The sequence below is a fragment of the Somniosus microcephalus genome, chromosome 6 (assembly GCF_052327205.1).
Source record: "Somniosus microcephalus isolate GS21.2 chromosome 6, FLI_Smic_1.0, whole genome shotgun sequence".
Taxonomy (NCBI): Eukaryota; Metazoa; Chordata; class Chondrichthyes; order Squaliformes; family Somniosidae; genus Somniosus; species Somniosus microcephalus.
In genome coordinates this window covers 7,119,839-7,137,749 of record NC_140992.1, presented here as the reverse complement: position 1 = coordinate 7,137,749, position 17,911 = coordinate 7,119,839, and the positions used below count along the sequence as shown (strand labels likewise).

Sequence of the window (17,911 nt, the reverse complement as noted above, 5' to 3'; positions counted from 1 at the left end):
GGGCTGGTGTTGTGCTGAGATGGTGGCGGGTAGCATGCTGCGGGATGGAGTTGAGGCCTTGGTGAGACCACACCTGGAGTATTGTGTACAGTTTTGGTCTCCTTATCTAAGGAAGGATATACTTGCCATAGAGGGAGTGCAACGAAGGTTCACCAGACTGGTTCCTGGATGGGAGGATTGTCCTATGAGGACAGGTTGAGTAGACTTGGACTATATTCTCTAGAGTTTAGAAGAATGAAATGTGATATAATTCAAACATATAAAATTATTACAGGGCTTGTCAGGGTAGATGCAGGGAGGATGTTTCCCCTGGCTGGGGAGTCTAGAACCAGGGGTCACAGTCTCAGAATAAGGGGTCGACCATTTAGGACTGAGATGAGGTAAAATTTCTTCACTCCGAAGGTGGTGAATCTTTGGAATTCTCTACCCCAGAGGGCTGTGGAGGCTCAGTCGTTGAGTATATTCAAGACAGAGAGCGATAGATTTTTGTATATTAAGGGAATGAAAGGGAAAGTGCAGGAAAATGGAGATGAGGTGGAAGATCAGCCATGATCTTATTGAATGGCGGAGCAGGCTCGAGGGGCCGAATGGCCAACTCCTGATCCTATTTCTTATGCTCTTATGTTGTTTTCCCTTTGTAATTTTATGCTTTTATCAACACTGCCTACAATTGAGTTTTAATTGGGCTCAGATTGCAGGTAAGCCTGTTGCTAGGGGGTGGAGAAACCTCGTTTAAACTACAGAAATGAAACTTTGGTTTGATTGGTTACTGGCTGAAAGCTTGCTGAAACAACCAATGATATGAGGACTGATACTGTGATCTGATCCTGTGCTTGTCCATAACCCGGGTCTAAGTGTGAGGACGACTGCGTGGAAGGTTCGTACAAATTGTTTACAATAAATCATAATAAGGTACCATGCCTCGTTCTATTTCCCTTATTTTTGACTGATTTTTCTGGGAGATTTAAAAAGCTTTCTGTACGGGTGAGCGAGCACTGCTAACTTCCTGGTGTCAGGTGTTTTATTTTGTTTCTGTCGACACAGATGTTTGTCAGACAACAAACCTTGTGCTCATGTGTTCACGTTGGGAGGAAGTAAAATATTACATGAGAATTAGTGTTTTGTTTAGAGCTTCTTACTGAATTGACATGTACGTAAAATCAACTTCGGCAGCACCTCCCAAACCCACGACTTCTACCGCCTAGACGGACAAGGGCAGCAGGTGCATGGGAACACCACCACCTCCAAAGTCACACACCATCGTGACTTGGAAATATATCGGCCGATCCTTCATCGTCGCTGGGTCAAAATCCTGGCACTTCCTCCCTAACAGCACTGTGGGAGTACCTTCACCACACGGACTGCAGCGGTTCAAAAAGGCGGCTCACCACCACCTTCTCAAGGGCAATTAGGGATGGGCAATAAATGCCGGCCTTGCCAGCGACGCCCACATCCCGAGGGTGAATGAATAAAAGCTTCATTTTACTAAAGGAATCCGCTGATCTGAGCAGAGATTAAATTACAATAAAATAGTTTTGAGCTGAAATAATACGTTGGCCCCAGACTTCTGCCGCGATTTTAAAATTCTCATCCTTGTTTTCAAATCCCTCCTTGGCCTTGCCCCTCCCTATCTGTGTAACCTCCTCCAGCCCCACAACCCCCCGAGATCTCTGCGCTCCTCCAATTCTGGCCCCATGCACATCCCCTGATTTTAATCGCTCCACCATTGGTGGCCGTGCTTCAGCTGCCGAGGCCCTAAGCTCTGGAATTCCCTCCCTAAACCTTTCCGTCTCTGTACCACTCTTTCCTCCTTTTAAGACGCTCCTTAAAACTTTTGGTCATCTGTCCTAATATTTCCTTATGTGGCTCAGTGTCAAAATTTTTTGTCTTATAACACTCCTGTGCAGCACCTTGGGATGTTTTACTATGTTAAAGGTGCTATATAAATACAAGTTGTTGTTGTTGTTGTTTGCCACCGTTTTGCCCATTCACTTAACCTATCAATATCCCACTATTTAAGAAAGGAGGGAGAGAGAAAACAGGGAACTATGGACCAGTTAGCCTGACATCAGTCGTAGTTAAAATGCTAGAATCTATTATTAAGGACATGATAACTGGACAGTTAGAAAGTAATAATAGGATTGAGCAGACTCAACAAGGATTTCTGAAAAGGAAATCGTGTTTGGCAAATCTGTTTGAGCTTTTTGAAGTTGTAACTAGAAGGATAGATAAGGGGGAACCAGTGGATGTAGCATATTTGGATTTTCAGAAGACATTCGATGAGATGCCAAACAAGAGGTTATTAAACAAAATGAGGGCTCATGGGATTGGGGTTATATACCAGCATGGATTGAGGATTGGTTAATGAACAGAAAACAGAGAGTAGGAATAAACGGGTCATTTTTGGGTTGGCTGGCTGTAACTAGTGGGGTACCGCAAGGATCAGTGCTTGGGCCTCAGCTATTCACAATCTATATCAATGATTTGGATGAGGGGACCAAATGTAATATATCCAAGTTTGCTGCTGATACACAGCTGGGTGTAAGTTGTGAGGAGGATGCAAAGAGGCTATAGAGAGGTTAAGCGAGTGGGCAAGAACATGGCAAATGGAATATAATGTGGAGAAATGTGAAGTTATCCACTTTGGTAGAAAAAATAGAAAAGCAGAGAATTTCTTAAATGGTGAGAGATTAGGAAATGTTGGTGTTCAGAGGGACCTGGGTGTCCTTGTGCACGATTCGCTGAAAGTTAATATGCAGGTACAGCAAGCAATTAGGACAGCAAATGGTATGTTGGCCTTTATTACAAAAGGATTTGAGTATAATAGACGTGTTACTGCAATTATATAGGGCCCTGGTGAGACCACACCTGGAGTATTGTGTACAGTTTTGGTCTCCTTAGCTGGGTGGGTGTGTGTACTGTGAGGAGGATGCCGAGAAACTCTAGTATGATTTGGACAGGTTGGGTGATTGGGCAGATGCATGGCAGATACAATATAATGTGGATAAATGCAAGGTTATCCACTTTGGTGGCAAAAACAGGAAGGCAGATTATTATCTGAATGGCAATAGATTGGGAGAAGGGGAAGTACAACGAGACCTGGGTGTCCTTGTGCACCAGTCACTGAAGGTAAGCATGCAGGTGCAGCAGGCGGTTAAGAAGGCAAATGGTATGTTGGCCTTCGTAGCGAGAGGATTCGAGTACAGGAACAAGGATGTCTTGCTGCAGTTGTACAGGGCCTTGGCGAGACCACACCTTTAGTATTGTGTGCAGTTTTGGTCGCCTTATCTGAGGAAGGATGTTCTTGCCATGGAGAGAGTGCTGCGAAGATTCACCAGACTGATACCTGGGATGGCAGGAATGACATATGAGGAGAGATCGAGTCGATTGGGCTTGTACTCGCTGGAGTTTAGAAGAATGAGAGGGGATCTCATTGAAACTTATAAAATTCTAACAGGACTAGACAGACTAGATGCAGGAAGGATGTTCCCGATGGCGGGGGAGTCCAGAACCAGGGGTCGCAGTCTAAGGATAAGAGGTAAGCCATTTAGGACAGAGATGAGGAGGAATTTCTTCACCCAGAGAGTGGTGAACCTGTGGAATTCTCTACCACAGAAGGCAGTTGAGGCCAATTCATTAAATATATTCAAGAAGGAGTTAGATATATTTCTTAAGGCTAAAGGGATCAAGGGATATGGGGAGAAAGCAGGGACAGGGTACTGAGTTTGGATGATCAGCCATGATCTCATTGAATGGCGGAGCAGGCTCGAGGGGCCGAATGGCCTACTCCTGCTCTTAATTCTTATGTTGTTTTCCCTTTTGTAATTTTATGCTTTTATCAACACTGCCTACAATTGAGTTTTAATTGGGCTCAGATTGCAGGTAAGCCTGTTGCTAGGGGGTGGAGGAACCTCGTTTAATCTACAGAAATGAAACTTTGGTTTGATTGGTTCCTGGCTGAAAGCTTGCTGAAACAACCAATTTGCAGATTGTTAAAGTTTGATTGGAATCTTATCATTCTACGGTCAAATTAAAGTGTACAACTGCCTTAAACTAGCAGTTAATGTTATAATTGTGTGATTTTTAAATGGTTAAATGCAACAACTGATGCTGTGATCTGATCCTGTGCTTGTCCATAACCCAGGTCTAAGTGTGAGGACGACTGTGTGGAAGGTTCGTACAAATTGTTTACAATGAATCATAATAAGGTACCATGCCTCGTTCCATTGCCCTTATTTTTGACTGATTTTTCTGGGAGATTTAAAAAGCTATCTGCACAGGTGAATGAGCACTGCTAACTTCCTGGTGTCAGGTGTTTCACAATTAGGGATGGGCAATAAATGCCGGCCTTGCCAGCGACGCCCACATCCCGTGAATGAATGATAAAAGGTTCATTTTACTAAAGGAACCCGCTGACCTGAGCAGAGATTACATTACAATAAAATAGTTTTGAGCCAACTGAAATAATACGTTGGCCCCAAACTTCTGCCACGATGTTAAAATTCTCATCCTTGTTTTCAAATCCCTCCGTGGCCTTGCCCCTCCCTATCTGTGTAACCTCCTCCAGCCCCACAACCCCCCCCCCCCCGAGATCTCTGCGCTCCTCCAATTCTGGCCTCTTGCACAACCCCCGATTTTAATCGCTCCACCATTGGCGGCCGTGCCTTCAGCTGCCTGGATACTAAGCTCCGGAATTCCCTCCCTAAACCCCTCCGTCTCTCCTTTCCTCCTTTAAGACTCTCCTTAAAGCTTTTGGCCATCTGTCCTAATATTTCCTTATGTGGCTCGGGGTCAAATATTGTCTGATAACACTCCTGTGAAGCACCTTGGGATGTTTTACTATGTTAAAGGTGCTATATGAATACAAGCTGTTGTTGTTGTTGTTGTGCTGTCATGGTCTCCTGTTTAAACGTAAATACCCAAGAATGGTAAGTGACTCTGGAAGGAAGACTGTCACTAATATAAGATGTGACAACTTTGAGAGGCTGAAGAATTAATTTATTTGGGACTCTGCTCTTGCTACCTGCGATTTTAACTTGCTGTCCAGATTGGGGGCCGGGATGGGTGGGTTGGTGATCGCGTGTGGCGGGGGCGGTCCGATCGCGGGGGTAGTTTGATTGCTGGGGGAGGGGTTCCGATCGGGGGGGAGGGAAGCGGGTTAGCTTGAACGGCCGGGGGGGGAAGCACTCCTGATCCTCCATTTTTTTATTTGTTTTTATGGAATGTGGGCGTCGCTGACAAGGCCAGCATTTATTGCCCATCCCCAGTTGCCCTTGAGAAGGTGGTGGTGAGCCGCCGCCTTGAACCGCTGCAGTCCGTGTGGTGAAGGTGCTCCCACAGTGCTGTTAGGGAGGGAGTTCCAGGATTTTGACCCAGTGATGATGAAGGATCGTCCGATATACTTCTAAGTCAGGATGGTGTGTGACTTGGAGGGGAACTTGGAGGTGGTGGTGTTCCCATGCACCTGCTGCCTTTGTCCTTCTAGGTGGAAGAGGTCGTGGGTTTGGGAGGTGCTGCCGAAGAAGCCTTGGCGAGTTGCTGCAGTGCATCTTGTCGATGGTACACACTGCAGCCACGGTACGCCGGTGGTGGAGGGAGTGAATGTTTAAGGTGGTGGATGGGGTGCCAATCAAGCGGGCTGCTTTGTCCTGGATGGTGTCGAGCTTCCTGAGTGTTGTTGGAGCTGCACTCATCCAGGCAAGTGGAGAGTATTCCATCACACTCCTGACTTGTGCCTTGTAGATGGTGGAAAGGCTTTGGGGAGTCAGGTCCACAAGCAGTGCTGGAAAAGCAATTACCTATTCCATGCAGCAGTTCTCGCCTCCCTTTAGCTGCTGAGTTTCCCGAGGCCCGGGAAACCCGGCCGGCCAGGGTTAAAGCTGGAAGAGAAATAAAATCTGAGCCCCCGCCCCCCCCCCCCCCGCCTCCTGAGAGTGGGTTGGTTGCTCACCCTCCATTAAAACCGGAAGTGGGCAGGTTCGAGGTGGGTTGGGTTCAGGTTTGAGATTTCTAAAATTTTAACATCCCACCCGAACCAAGCCCACCCGTTTTTGAGGGTTAAAATGACCCCCCCATTTCTCTGGAGTTTCTGCCGGAGTTAGGGTGGCAGATCGGGGAAACCCCTGTAGAATTTCCATCACATTATCCAAGAGGATGTGGTTTCAGATCACTTTCTCCCATTTACAAAGAAAGAATGAGCTTTGCATTTAATTAACGCCTTTCGCAACATCCCAGCGTGCTTTACCTCCAGCAGTGTCCAGGAGATTCATCCTTAATTCCCGGAAACTCCAAGAAAATCCCGGTGGGTTGTAAAGGATAATCCCTAAATCTCCAATATTCAACACTGGCTCCCCTCCACCCTGCCACCCTGCCCATGCCCCTGTAGCCCAAGAGCCATTGTTCCTGCTTTAAATCTCTTCATAACGCCTTAATTCAGAGTCTTAACCAGATATTTTGAGGGAGTTTATCAGCACAGTATTGACTGTCCTTCTATTGTAGTTAACTCTCCAGAAAATTGTTGCTAAAGTTCATAGAATCATTGACTTCCTTCTGTGCTGTAAGATTCTTTCGGCCCATCGTGCTTGTGGCGGCTCTTTGGTAGAGCTCTCCAATTAGTCTCACTCCCCCGCTCTTTCCCCACAGCCCTGCAAATTTTTCCCCTTCAAGTATTTATCCAATTCCCTTTTGAATGTTAATTGAATCTGCTTCCACTGCCCAGAAAGGTCAGCTGTGTTTCAGTGGGTAGCACCGTCACCTCCTGAGTCAGAAGGTTGTGGGTTCTGTTAGATCCGTGATTCTGAGAGTATGATGTTTTCCAATAACTACACGGATGCTGTAACTTAACAATCAACAGGTGTTTACTGGAGTAGGGTAGTCTCAAGACTGGGGGTACAGAGGCATGCTCAAGGCTTATATACAGGTGTGGTCACTGCCGGTACTACAGTATACAGGAGCTGTGAAAGTAGTTCTCTTTTAAAGGTACATACACTACAATTCCTCCCCTTTTAGATTAGCAGTACCCATAATATTCAAATAACAATTAACACTTTAACATGCACATTAAACAACAATAGTCCATTTATAGATTCAGTCTTTGGGGCGGCTTCCTGATCCTTTCGGGATAGCGCCTTTCCTGAGGTTCTTGTTCTTGGTGCGGAGGCGATTCTGGCCCCTTTTCATTGGTTAGTTCATCGGTTTCCACTGCTACTGGTTCTGAGGTAGAGGCTACCGGTATGTCGGGTTCATCCCCAGGTACGCGAGACATGGGGTTGACTCGTTCCTGTGACGCTAAGATCTGATCGACGTGACGTCTCACAATGTTCTCCCCGACATCCACTGTGTACATTAATGGCCCCTGCCTTGTGCATATCGTTCCGGGTTGCCATTTCTCTGTTCGGTAGTCACGGGCCAAGACTGGTTGTCCTACATTGAAGCTCCTTGTCGGCTTCTCATTGATGTGCTGGAATTGTTTATCCTCAACATTTCTTCGCACATTGGGTCTGAGCAAATCCAGACGAGATCTCAATCTTCGGTTAAAGAACATCATGGCCGGGGTCTGGTTGGTAACTGCATGTGTCGCATTTCTGTAGGCTAATAGGAAATTGTCCACCTTATGCTGTAGTGGAATTTCATAGTCGCAATGTGTAATGCCTTACCCCATTCCTTCTCATACATTTCCGAAACTCTTTGGACACAAACTGTGGTCCATTATCAGAGCAAATCTGCTCTGGCAAGCCATTCCTGGCAAATATGGTCCGTAGGACTGCAATCGTTTTCTCTGTAGTGGTTGAGGACATTTTTATCACCTCAGGCCATTTCGAGTGAGCATCCACTGCTATTAAGAACATTGAGTCCATGAATGGACCAGCAAAATCAATATGCACCCGTTGCCATGGAGAGGAGGGCCACTTCCATGGGTGTAGAGGGGCATGTGGTGGTGCATTTTGGACCTTCTGGCATCCTGAGCAGCTCTTGGTTAGGTCCTCGATTTGTTGATTGATCCCCGGCCACCACACATAAGTCCTAGCAAAGCTTTTCATTTTCACCCCTCCCAGATGACCTTCATGAAGCTCATTTAGCACTCTCTCCCTTAACTTGGGTGGAATCACCACTCGAGATCCACACATCATTGTCCCCTGGCATACTGACAGCTGTTCTCTTCTGGAGGAGAATGCTGGCAACAGTGAGTCGCCATGTGTTGGCCATCCCCTCACCGTCAAATCATATACCCGAGAGAGTGTCGGATCATTGCGGGTCTCCTTCTCCATATCCGCGTTAGTTACTGGCAATCGTCCAATTATTGACGAATAATATATCTCGATAGGGTCCACTGCTGGTGCTTCCTCCACAGTAGGCAGTGGCAGGCGTGATAGCCCATCAGCGTTTCCATGCTGTTTCGTGCCTTTATATTCTATTTCATATTGGCTCGCCCCTAGAAAAAGGGACCATCTTTGTAACCGTTGTGCAGTCATCATCGGAACGCCCTTCTTTGGATTAAAGATGGAGACAAGTGGTTGGTGGTCAGTCAGCAAGGTGAACTTCTGCCCATGCAGAATTTTTTTACTCCCCATACTAGGCTGAGGGCCTCCCTGTCAATCTGGGCGTAGTTGCGTTCGGCTGAGGTTAGTGACCGAGACGCAAAGGCTACTGGCCTCTCCAACCCGTCTGGGAATTTGTGCGACAGCACCGCTCCAATACCATAGGGTGATGCATCACATGCCAAACGAATTGGTAGTGCTGGGTTGAAATGGGCCAACACCTCTTTTGATGTGATCAATTCTTTGCACTTCTGGAAAGCTCGTTTACGTTCGTCATTCCACTTCCATGGTACCCCTGTTTGCAGTAGGGTGTTCAGTGGGTGTAATACCGTAGACAAATTTGGTAAGAACTTATGGTAATAGTTTACCAGTCCGAGGAACGACCTCAGTTGTGACACATTTTCCGGTGCTGGAGCCTTGACTACTGCCTCAATCTTTTCTGGGGACTTATGTAACCCCTCTTCATCGATAATGTGGCCACAATACGAGATCTGCTTCTGGAAAAACTCGCACTTGTGGCGATTAGCTTGTAGCCCATATTCCTTTAATCTAGTGAGCACCTTCTCCAGGTTGGCGAGGTGATCACTGTCATTTTCGCCCGTGACCAGGATGTCGTCCAAATAACACTGGGTCCCTGGGATCCCTTGCAGGACTTGAACCATCACCCTTTGCCAAATAGCCGGAACCGATGCTACCCCGAACACCAGCTGGTTGTATTGGTAGAGACCTTTATGAGTGTTGATCGTGAGGTATTGTTTCGAGGCTTCTTCTACCTCCATTTGCAAGTACGCCTGGGCTAGATCAATTTTTGTGAAGCGTTTACCTCCAGATAGCGAGGCGAAAATATCCTCAATTCGTGGAAGCGGATATTGTACCGTGTGAAGGACTGGGTTCACTGTCACCTTTAAATCCCCACAGATGCGGACCTTCTTTGGTTCCCCAGGCGTATTACTCAACGACCTCTTCATTACAGGAATGATGGGTGTAGCCCACTTGCTCCAGTCTACTTTGGACAGTACTCCTGAACGTTCCAACCCTTCCAGCTCTGCTTCGACGGCTGGTCTGATCGCAGAAGGCACTGGTCTGGCCTTAAGAAATTTTGGGCTTGCATTTTCCTCTATTTTAATCATTGCTGTTATGCCTTTTAGTGTTCCGAGTCCCTCCTGGAACACTTCTTTTGCGTCAGTTAGCATTTTTGACAGTCGTCCAGGTGTGACGTTGTCATCCTTTTTGGCCTCAACCTTCAGTGCCTGTATGGAATGCCAATCAAATTGTATCTTCCGGATCCATTCACGTCCTAGTAGTGGTGGTCCTCCATCTGACAATACATATAGGTCCATTTTAGGTATTTCCTGGCCTTTGTATATCACTTTCACCCTTATTTTTCCTTTGGGGTAGACTTTTTGCCCCGTGTATGTCTTCAAGACAATCTCTGTAGCTTTCAAGGGTATGTGTGAAAATAGCTGCTTGTAGTCCCTTTGGTTTATGACTGTTAGGGCTGATCCTGTGTCCAATTCCATTTTCACTTGGACACCGTCTATCTTGAGTGTGACCCAGATAGTCTGGTGATCCTCCATTTTGGTTACCTTATGTAGTTTCAGACAACCCAGTTCCTTGCTTCCGGAGTCTGTATCACTTTTCTGTTCGTCTGAACTACTGTCCATCACCTTATGTACCTTGTTATGTATTGTGTGTTCTATTGCGTGTTCTCCTCCCACCTGTGGTGGCGCTGTCACAGGAGATAAATGGTTGGGTGTTCTCTAAGTTTAGCTCTCTTTGTTCGGAACTTTCCAGAACTTCCTTTCCTTCCAATAAAGCACTTCATGTTTGAATCTCTGAGTTCTGAGTCCTAAATTGTGTCTAGGTAGAAAGGTACCAACACAACAAGTGGCAACGAGGAGCGGATGAATCTGTGTATGTTACGGGTGCAGTGAGTAAACAGAAAATTTAATTTGAAACGTGAGATGGCTACTATATTAGGAAACATCGGTGATTTTGATGAAAATGTGGAGCAATTGAGCGCTTATACAGAACGTTTTGACTATTTTGTATTGGCGAATGCGGTGGCAAATGAAAAGGTTGTACCTACCTTTTTGAGTGTAATCGGGCCGAAGACATTCAATTTACTTCACAGCCTCGTGCAACCAGATAAGCCAGGAACTAAAACATATAAGCAACTAGTGGAAATTCTTGGAGCACATTTTTCACCAAAACCTCTGGTTATTGCTGAGAGATTTAGATTTCATAAACGGAATCAAGAGGAGGGAGAATCAGTGACGATGTTTATTGCTGCTTTAAAAAGGTTGTCGGAACACTGCCAGTTCAAGGAGGTGCTGAATGACACCATTAGAGACAGACTTGTGTGTGGTCTGCAAAATGCAGCCACACAGAAGCGCCTTCTTACTAAGGACAACCTTACTCTTGAAAAGGCCATTGAAGTTCGTGTCTCCATGGAGATGGCGGAAAAGGAGGCTCACCAGTTGAGTTCAACAAGGAGAGTTCACAAGGTGTCGTCTGAGCCTAAAGGTGCGCGGAACGGCACATGTTACTGTTGTGGGAAAACGGGCCATCACGCTAATGACTGCTGGTGTACAAAGCTGGAATGCCGAAATTGTGGCAAAAAGGGTCACATTGAACGCGCCTGTAGAGGAAAAAAAAGAACAGACAGAGCTGGGAAGCATGGAAGCAAAATGTCTGTATTTGGACAAGAGAGGAAAAAGAGTGTTCATTCAGTGCAGTATGATGGAACAAGCAAAACAGAGGGGAGCGACACCTCTGAGGAGGAAGAGGTGCACATACTGACGGTTGCAGATGATTTAAATGGCTACTGGGTGTCACCACTGGTGGAGGGACAATCAGTGCGGATGGAGGTGGACACAGGTGCGGCTGTGTTCCTTGTTTCAGACACTGTCTACAACAAAATGCTAAAGCATCTTACCCTTCAGCCAACAAACATTGTGCTAAAGACGTATACCGGCGAACCTGTGGCCATGAGAGGCGTCATTGAGGTGACAGTTAAATTGAACGGACAGACTGCAAAACTGCCACAATATGTGGTAAAGGAAAATTACCCATCGCTACTGGGGCGTGCATGGCTAGAGAAAATCACGCTGGACTGGCCTGTAGTCCGCATGATGTCAAAAGGGGAGTCAGGTCTGACTGCAGTGTTAAACAAACATGCAGAACTCTTCAATGGGGAACTTGGGAGCATGAAAAAGATCAGCGTGAGACTGGACATTAAACCTGACAGCAAGCCGAAGTTTCACAAAGCCCGACCTGTACCCTATGCAATTAGGCCAAAAGTTGAGGCTAACTTGGAGGCCTTAGTCGAGAATGGAGTCCTGGAGCCTGTGAGCATAAGCAAATGGGCCACACCCATTGTTCCTGTCCTGAAAAAGGATGGATCTGTTCGAATCTGCAGGGATTTTAAAGTGACCATTAACCCGGTGCTGTCTGCGGAACAATACCCTCTTCCCCTCATTGAGGATCTTTTTACGGGCCTGGCTGGAGGGCAAAAGTTCAGCAAAATAGACTTATGCCAGGCTTATCTACAAATGCATGTCGATGACAAATCAAAGGAGTTGCTGACAATTGTGACACACAAGGGGCTATACAGGTACTGCCGCCTTCCGTTTGGAATTACATCGGCCCCTGTTCTATTCCAAAGGGCAATGGATCAGATTTTGAGTGGACTGCCAGGAGTCCAGTGCTACCTGGACGACATCCTTGTCACTGGGACAAATGAGGAGGATCATCTTCTGAACTTGGATGCGACACTACAACGACTGAAAGAGTACGGACTCAGAGTTCGTAAAGACAAATGTGAATTCTTTCAGTCTTCAGTTGAGTACCTGGGGCATGTGATTGACGCTACTGGCCTGCATAAGGCGCCGTCAAAGGTCAAGGCGATCGTGGAGGCCCCAGCACCCCAGAATGTGAGCCAGTTACGTTCATTTCTGGGGCTACTTAACTACTATGGGAAGTTTATTCCAGACTTAGCAACATTGCTGAAGCCGTTACATCAGTTGCTATGTCAAGGCAAAACATGGAAATGGACTGAACTGTGCAACGAAGCTTTCGCCCAAGCAAAGAAAGCATTGCTGAAATCGGAGGTCCTGACACACTTCGACCCAAAGCTACCCGTGCAGCTAGCATGTGATGCATCACCATGTGGTGTGGGAGCAGTCATATCCCACATCATGCCTTCGGGTGAAGAGAAACCTATCGCCTTCGCATCACGCACCTTGAACAAGGCCGAGAGTAACTATGCGCAGATCGAGCGCGAGGCCTTGGGAATCGTTTTTAGAATTCGAAAATTTCATCAGTACCTGTTTGGGAGAAGGTTCACACTCCTGACGGACCACCGTCCATTGACTTCAATCTTCGGGCCCCACACCAGAATTCCGTCTCTCGCTGCAAGCAGGATGCAAAGCTGGGCTTTACTGTTGTCAGGACACACATACGACATCAAATATCGCAAATCAGACTTGCACGGCAACGCAGCTGGTCTCTCGAGGCTACCCTTCCCTGTTACTCCCCCAGAGCCTCGTCAGATAGACATTTTCTACTTTAGACAAGTGGAGGGAGCACCTGTCACTGCAGTTCAGGTGCGAAGGTACACCCGCAACGATCCAGTCCTGTCTGAGGTAATGGACGATGTCATTCGAGGGAGAGCTATAGGAGATTCTCCTAGTTTGAAACCTTACGTTTCAAAAAGAAATGAGCTCTCCATCCAGGCAGGTTGTCTTCTTTGGGGACGCCGTGTCATCATTCCGCCACCTCTAAGGGAACCTATACTGCAACAACTTCATACAGGCCACAGTGGGATGGTTCAGATGAAGGAAGTGGCAAGAAGCTACTTCTGGTGGCCAGGTCTCGATGGGAATATTGAGGAGAAAGCCAAAACATGTTTCCCATGTCAAAGGGAATGTTCCACAGCTGGCAACCCTACACCCCTGGGATTGGCCTGCAGTAGTGTGGCAGCGAGTACATGTGGACTTCGCCGGTCCTTTCGACGAGAAGATGTTTATGGTGGGTGTGGATGCTCGTAGCAAGTGGCCGGAGGTCGCTGTGATGAGGTCTACCACGGCAGAGAAAACAATTGAGAAACTTGGTGAAATGTTCAGCCGTTATGGCTCACCGGAACAACTCGTAAGTGACAACGGTCCACAATTTGTATCACAGGAGTTTGCAACCTTCCTGCATGTGAATGGTGTCCAACACATCAGGTCTGCGCCCTATCATCCCTCTACTAACGGCCAGGCTGAAAGGTTTGTGCAAACTTTGAAGCACGCCTTGAAGGCATCGCAAGGTCAGGGCTCAATCCACCAACGTCTGAACAGCTTCCTGTTGTCCTACAGGAACGAGCCGCATGCCACAACCAAAACTTCCCCCGCTTCGCTCATGATGAAGAGGCAGTTGCGGACAAGTTTTGACTTACTCAAACCTCCAAGGGCAGAACAGGTTGTCCATTGTCAACAACAAGCTCAAGTTGAAAAGAGAGAGAAAAGAGCCAAGGAGAGACGGTTTCACCCTGGAGAGCACGTCCTAGCTCGAAACTACAACACTGGACCGAAATGGGTTCCTGCTACGGTGATCGCGCAGACGGGCCCTGTGTCTTACACGGTTGAGACTGCTGAGGACGTCGTCTGGAGAAGACACACAGATCAATTGTTGCTAGGAGCAGAGACAGCCACAGAGGCTCCAACGGCTGGTTGGCCTGAACTGTTTCTGGATGATACCACAAACCAGCATCCCTTGCCACAGTGCTCTTCTCTAACACAGGAAGTCATAGAGACTGTTCCACCTGTGCAAACTCCTGACTTTCGACTGACACAGGCACCTTCTCCATCCAGGCCTGTGTCAATGCCTACTGCTGTGGAAGCCAGCGATGACCGCCGGTATCCTGTCAGAGAGCGGCAGCCTCCAAGACGCTTGGATCTGTAGGCTTCGTGACTTACCCACAAGACTGGGGCAGAATAAACCCCAGGGTAAAGTCAGGGTTTGAGGCAGTCTACCTCTACCCTAGGTTCGTTGAGTGCATTGAAAGTAACTTACCTGTTGAGGAATAATGTGGACCTTCCATTTAAGAGGGGAGGAAATGTTATGTATTGTGTGTTCTATTGTGTGTTCTCCTCCCACCTGTGGTGGCGCTGTCACAGGAGATAAATGGTTGGGTGTTCTCTGTTAAGTTTAGCTCTCTTTGTTCGGAACTTTCCAGAACTTCCTTTCCTTCCAATAAAGCACTTCATGTTTGAATCTCTGAGTTCTGAGTCCTAAATTGTGTCTAGGTAGAAAGGTACCGACACAACATACCTTTTTGTACTTCTCCTGTGGAGATTTCTTGCTGTTGGTTTTCTTCCCTGACCTGCAGACTCTTGCTATGTGTCCTGCTTTTCCACACTGTCTGCACACTTGGTCCTTGAACCAACAATCCTTCTGGTCGTGTGTTGTTCTGCTGCAGCGATAACACTTCCCTGTTCCATATGACATTTCATTGGTGCCATATCCTTGTGGTCTCCGTTGTATCTCTGCAACACCCCTTGCGGCTGCTTCGTGTGATACTGCCATGCTGAAAGCCTTGTCCAGCGTAAGATCCTTTTCTGATAGAAGCCGTTTCTGGGTTCCCTCACTTTGAAGCCCACACACAAACTTGTCCCTTAACGTATCTGCTAGTGCCACTCCAAACTGGCAGTGTTTCGATAGCTTGCGCAGTTCCGTTAAGTACTCAGCATTACTTTCGTCTTTATGCTGGTTCCTTTTGTGGAACTTAAATCTTTCTGCTATCAGCAGCGGTGTGGGGTTTAAGTGGTCCTGTAGGATTTCTACTATGCTTTCGAAATTCTTATCCACAGGCTTCTCTGGGGTTATTAGGTTTCGCAGTAAGCCATAAGTTTTTGCACCCATGGAATTTAACAAAACCAGTGCTTTCCTAGCATCTGGCACTTCATTCGCCCTGCAGTACACCTCAATACGTTCCACATATGTCGCCCAATCTTCGACTTCATTGTCGAACGTAGAGATACTGCCACTCTTCGGCATCTAGGGTGTGATTTAACTGTCAAAAATGGCGTCTCCCGTGCTCTCCCTTCCTTCTTCTCCGCTGGCACAAAATGGCATCTCCCGCGCTTTCCTTTCTTCCCGCGCTCGCCCTTCTTCTCCGCTGCGGCTTCTAAAAATGGCGTCTCCCGCGCTCTTCCTTCTTCTCCGCGGCTCAATGGCGTCTCCCGCGCTCTCCCTCCTTCTCCCCGCAGACACTGTTCAGCCCTTGAGCCCTGGCTGTGCTCTGCGCGTTTTTTTTCTGTGCGCCGTTCCCGTTTCTGCCGCTCGGTCCTGAACCCGGCTGCTGCTTTACCCTCTCTCTCTCTGTTTTGTTTTTCCTCGACGCCGCTCGGTTTTCAACCCCCGGCTGCGCCCTGTGCGCTTCACCCTCTCTCTTACCCCATCGACGCTGCTCGGCTTTTTCTCTGCCGTCGGTCGGCTCCAGCCGCCGCTGTCCGGGAAGGGTCTGCGCTGTACCTGTTGTCAGTCTGTTGCTGGATCGTCGTGGCTGGGGAGCCAAGCCCGGCTCTCCACAGCCTCCCCTGCGATGTTCACTCTCTGCCAGACGACTGGGCGGTTGCTCGTGGTCGACGCCCGTGCTTCTGGCCTCGGCTTTCTTCCACCGCCCTCCCGGAGCGAATCCTTGAAGGGAAATGCAGAGTTGCAGGTAGATTTGAATCGCCACTCGTCGCCACTGTTAGATCCGTGATTCTGAGAGTTTGATGTTTTCAAATAACTACACGGATGCTGTAACTTAACAATCAACAGGTGTTTACTGGAGTAGGGTAGTCTCAAGACTGGGGGTACAGAGGCATGCTCAAGGCTTATATACAGGTGTGGTCACTGCCGGTACTACAGTATACAGGAGCTGTAAAAGTAGTTCTCTTTTAAAGGTACATACACTACAGGTTCAAGTCCCACTCCAGAGATTGAGCACAAAAATCTAGGCTGACACTCCAGTGCAGTAGTGAGGGAGTGCTGCACTGTCGGAGGTACCGTCTTTCAGATGAGACGTTAAACCGAGGCCCCGTCTGCTCTCTCAGGTGGATGTAAAAAATCCCGTGGGCACTATCTTGAAGAATTCTTTCCTGGGCAAATATTTATCCCTCAATCAACTTCACTAAAACAGATTATCTGGTCATTGTCACATTGCTGTTTGTGGGAGCTTGCTGTGCGCAAATTGGCTGCCGTGTTTCCCACATTACAACAGTGACTACACTCCAGAAAGTACTTAATTGGCTGTAAAGCGCTTTGGGACATCCGGTGGTAGTGAAAGGCGCTACAGAAATGCGAGTCACTTTTTCTTTCAGGCCGTGCTATCCCAATCATAACAACTCACTGCGTGAAAAATTAAAAAGAATGTTTCCTCATGTGTGGCCTCTCTGGCAAACCAGATTAATTGTTTTTGAAAATGCGAAAATGTACTTTTTAATCGAACTGAGAGTTAGATTAATCATGGGAGCATGTCTTCCTCTGAATGCTTGATCCTCCATTGTTGAATCACACTGTAAGGTCACCGCTTGATGTCAGAGGTCAGAGGCCAAAGCTCAGGTGGGGTTTTTGGCGAATCGAGCAGCAAGGGCTGGAAGTTTTACAAAAGCCTAATTATTGTTTTTTTAACGCATTTGTTTGGATTTTCAAACTGCTATTTGGTTCTGATCCATACTGAAGGCAACACAGCAAATATTTGCATGCGTGATGGACTCCGGAAGAACAATTGACGGTCTCCATGGAAACCAGCCAGTCAACTCAGCTTCAATCAGTCTTTTGTTTGCTGCCTGGCACATCTCGCGTCAGACAGCAGTCGGTCGGTGTACCTGGAGCTGGTGAGAGGTAGACACCCCCGTCTCGTTTCTTTGCCACACAGGCAGAGCCATTTTAGACCGTCTTGCCTCCCCTCTTCCCGAAGGTCAGGAAAAGTGTTTTTACTTTGGGGCTGGCCACTTTTCCCATTCTTTCGGATGAGACGTTAAACCGAGGCTCCCCCTGTGGGGTCTGCTCCCTCGGGTGGACCTACAGGGATCCCACGGTCAAGAAGAGCAGGGGGGAGATCTCCCCGGTGGTCCTGGGCCAATATTTGTCCCTCAACCAACATCACTTTTATAAAAAAAAACTGATTATCTGGTCATTTATCACATTGTTGTTTGTGGGAGCTTGCTGTGCGCAAATTGGCTGCCGTTTTTCTAACAACAGTGACTACACTTCAAAACGTACTTCATTGGCTGTAAAGCGCTTTGGGATGTCGTGAGACAAGCCTTTCTTTCTTTTTCTTTTTCCATTGAGAGCCCTGGTACTGTTTTTAAATCCATAATTTGTACAATACAGCTGTTTAA

At 47.4% G+C, this 17,911-nt stretch overlaps 1 protein-coding gene across 8 annotated transcripts in view; it reads left to right on the top strand.

The window, feature by feature from the left end:
• The window catches only part of LOC147115412 (putative G protein-coupled receptor 160), an 82,894-nt gene that overhangs the window by 56,754 nt on the left and 8,229 nt on the right, over positions 1 to 17,911 (top strand). The window contains exons 1-2 of one of the 8 annotated variants that reach the window (XM_085989663.1): positions 816 to 877; positions 4,145 to 4,173. The exons of 1 other annotated variant lie outside the window; for it this stretch is intronic. The gene's annotated coding sequence lies outside the window, so the exon portion shown is untranslated. Of the gene's footprint in view, positions 1 to 815; positions 913 to 3,918; positions 4,209 to 17,911 lie in introns of those variants that run through there. 6 more of the 8 variants (XM_085989668.1, XM_085989667.1, XM_085989665.1 and 3 more) reach the window with 6 other exon arrangements.